This window comes from Anneissia japonica, unplaced genomic scaffold (genome assembly GCF_011630105.1).
Source record: "Anneissia japonica isolate Jap-2015-1 unplaced genomic scaffold, ASM1163010v1 scaffold287869_len1821871_cov162, whole genome shotgun sequence".
NCBI lineage: Eukaryota > Metazoa > Echinodermata > Crinoidea > Comatulida > Comatulidae > Anneissia > Anneissia japonica.
The window spans coordinates 14,089-18,310 of NW_022741034.1; positions in this window are offsets into that span (position 1 = coordinate 14,089).

Below are 4,222 nucleotides of genomic sequence, written 5' to 3' on the forward strand. Positions count from 1 at the left end.
TTTCCGGTCACACATTATTCTCCATAACGCAGCACCCCCTAGTTCTGTTACCCCTCGATTTGGAGTCTAGTATAAATTGAGGAGCCTTTTGTTCTTCTAGCGGGCAGCGGGGCATACTCTCAGCGTTCATCACGGCGTCGACCGTTCAAGTCACTCGCTCTTCGTGCAGAGCTACGCTACTAATTTGATTCAAGCATTTTAAAGAGTGAGTAGCAAAGTCACAAAAAAGACATCAAAAACAATTGTCGTATAAACTACTTTAGCACTGTGTTTGACAATGTCAATTTTGGCTAGAGTAAAGCATACAGGAGGCCCGTACGCAGCGAGGAGGGGGTTTGACGGGTGCTCACGCACAAATTACCAAGGTCCACATTTTCGAGGGTAAAAAATTAAAAAATCACCACCCCCCCCCCTAATTTTCAAAATTATTTTAAAAATAAAAAGAAATTATATTCAAAGAGGTGCCATAATCATGAATTTTCTTACGTCAGCCACAACCATGGTGGGGTTGTGGTGTTATCAACTCTCAATCAATGTCGTAGCCAAGATTTTCAAACATTGCGGGACAATATCAGGGTGGACCCACTTTAAACGTAAATTCAAAAAAGGTGGACCCAGTTTCTTAAAAGTTGACCAATTTTACGCAAAAATATAAAAAATCGGGACTCATTTTCTAAAAATTTTACCCATTTTAGGCTAAATAATTGAAATCTGTACCCATTTTTCATAAAGTAGACCCATTTTATGCATGAAATTGCAAAATTTGGACCGATTTTTAAAATGTGGACCCATTAGAAAATGTGTGGGACTGTCCCAACTGCTAGCTACTGCATTGCTCTCAATCTGTAAAATCCTTCCCTCCCCCCCCCCACCTCTATATCAATTCCTAAATCTCCCACTGACAGTGGTATTTCCTCCATCTATGAAGTCCCTATTTACCGTAGCCTCTATCAAATGCCTAGATCCGCCACTAAAACCATTATGCATCTTCAGAAATCGATTAAAATAATATGACCTCAAATTATCAAAAATGCCTGAACTCCACCAAATCGATCCCAGCAGCAGGGTTCCCCCAAGCGCCATAATCATAAATTTTCTTACCTCAGGCCCAACCATGGTAGGGCCGAGATGTCATAGACTCTCAAACTGTAAAATTCCTTCTCTTACCCCCTCTGTATCAAATTCATAAATCCGCCACTGACAGTGGGGGATTCAAGAAACCCAACTAAATGTAGTTGTTTCCCCCCCCCCCCCCCCACTCAACTTTAAAAAAAAAAAAATAAATAAAATAAAAATTGGGAAAAAAGAATATCATATTCAAATTGTATGAGAGTGCAATTTCTGGCCATTTTGAAGGTGCCATTGTAATAAATTTTCTTCCCTCAGCCTCAACCATCGTGGGGCTGAGGTGGTATTTCCTCCATCTGTGAAAGTCACAGATTCTCTGTACTTTTCGTCTGTCTGCAAGGGAATTCCACATTCCAGAGACTGAATGATTTCAGTGACACAACCTTCGGATCCTGAAGTAAAGTCGTTGCACACGAAGCGTGCTGCTCTTTTTTGCACCTTTTCAATCTGGTTGGTTAAATCTTTTGCATGGGTCCCAGGCTACACAGGAATATTCAAGATGTCTTATCAGCGTTTTGTAAGCAGTTTGTTTCACATGTTTTGGACAAGAGTAGAAGTTACGCATATGAATCCGAGAGCTCGGTTTGTTTTAGATGTGATGTGATGTTTCCAAGGAAGCTTGTTGGAGATATTAACGCCAAGATAGGGGTGGCCATCTGTTTCACTCAGTACAGAATTTCCCAGTTTATATTCAAAATGTTTAGGAAATCTTGCATGCGTAAGTCATAATATAAAATTTTGAGGAATTAAATGATAACTGCCAATACATTTCCCACTGTATCAGGGTGTCTAGGTCCCTCTGGAGCTCATTGGAATCATTTTTATTTTTAATTTCATGATATAAAACGCAATCATCTGCGAACAGACGAACTGAAGATTTAATGTTATCGGGAAGGTCATTTATGTAAATAAGAAATAACAACGGGCCATACACTGTGCCCCGGGGGACGACTGAAACCACATCAGTCCAGGCCGAATACTCACCACCAAGTGCGACCCTCTGGGATCGGTGCTTGAGAAAATTGGATATCCACCTGAGTGTTTGTTCTTTAATGCCTAAGCGGTTAAGTTCAAATAAGAGTCGATTATGTGGAACGCTGTCGAAAGCTTTGGAGAAATCTATTATGGCCATACCAATTTGGGATTTCCTATCAAGCATTTAGCGAGATGGGTCGTGACAAAGTGCGAGCCAGCCAGTCATCATTTAAATCCTCTTTTTTTCCACCGGGGAGCTTTGCCTGTGTAGTCCAGTTATGCGCAGTACATACACTTTTTCGAATCGTCGATCCGTAAGATATGCAGCGCTGATAGAGATGTTGTTAAAATACAGATATACAGATACATACATACAGATATTTTTATTTATTATATTATTATTTATTTATTTAATGTATTTATTTATATATCTATTTATATATATATTATTTTATATATACTGTATACATTTATATATTTATTTATATATTTTTATATTTATTTGTATATTTATATATATATTTATTTGTATATTCACTTATATATATAGGCCTATGTATATATTTATTAAATATTTATATATATATATATTTATATATTTATTTATTTATATATATACTCTATAATTGTTTTATATTATATACTGTAATTATTTATATATTTATTTATAAATTTGTTTGTAATTTTTTGTATATTTATTTATATATTTATTTGTATGTATTTATATATATTTATATGTTTATATATTTATTTATATAATTATTTAACTTTTTTATATATTGTTTGTATATTTATATATATATATATATTAATATGTTCATATATTTATTTATATATTTATATATATTTATATATATATATTCATTTGTATATTTATATATATTTATACACATATATCTATTTATATATATGTACTGTATTTATTTATATATCTATTTATATATATATTATTTTATATATACTGCATATATTTATATATTTTTATATTTATTTGTATATTTATATATTTATATTTATATATTTATATTTATTTTTATATTCATTTATATATATAGGCCTATGTATATATTTATTATATATTTATTTATATATTTATTTTTATATACTTATTTGTGTATATATATTTTTTTATTTATTTGTATATATACTGTTTTATTGTTTTATATTATATACTGTAATTATTTATATATTTATTTATATATTTGTATATTTTTTGTATATTTATTTATATATTTATTTGTATGTATTTATATAAATTTATATGTTTATATATTTATTTATATAACTATTAATTTTTTTATATATTTGTATATTTATTTTTATATTTATTTGCATATATATATTTATATATATTAATATATTCATATATTTATTTATATATCTATATATATATATTCATTTGTCTATTTATATATATATAAATATAATTATATCTATTAATATATTTATTTATATATATTTTATGTTTATATATTTATATATGTATACTGTATTATTATATTATATATATATATACTGTAATTATTCATATATTCATTTATATATTTATTTGTATATACATTTATATATATATATATTTATGTATTTATATATTCATTTTTTTATATATTTATATATATTAATAAATATATTAATATATATCAATATATATACATATATATTTAAATATAAAAAATATATATAAAAATATATGAACATAGTATATATAAATATATAAATAAATATACAAATAAATATATATATATATAAATATATTTATTTATAAATAAATATATGAGCATCTTAATATATATAAATATATATATGTATAAATAAATACACTAATAAATATACAAACAATATATTAAAAAATTTAATAATTATATAAATAAATATATAAACATATAAATATATATAAATACATATATAAATAAATATATATAAATAAATATACAAATAAATATACAACACATATATAAATAAATATATAAATATATAAATAATTACAGTATATATAAATTAATAATAAAGTATATATATATAAATATATGTACAAATAAGTATGTAAAAATAAATATATAATAAATATATACATATATAAATAAATACAGTATATATAAAATAACATATAAATAAAATA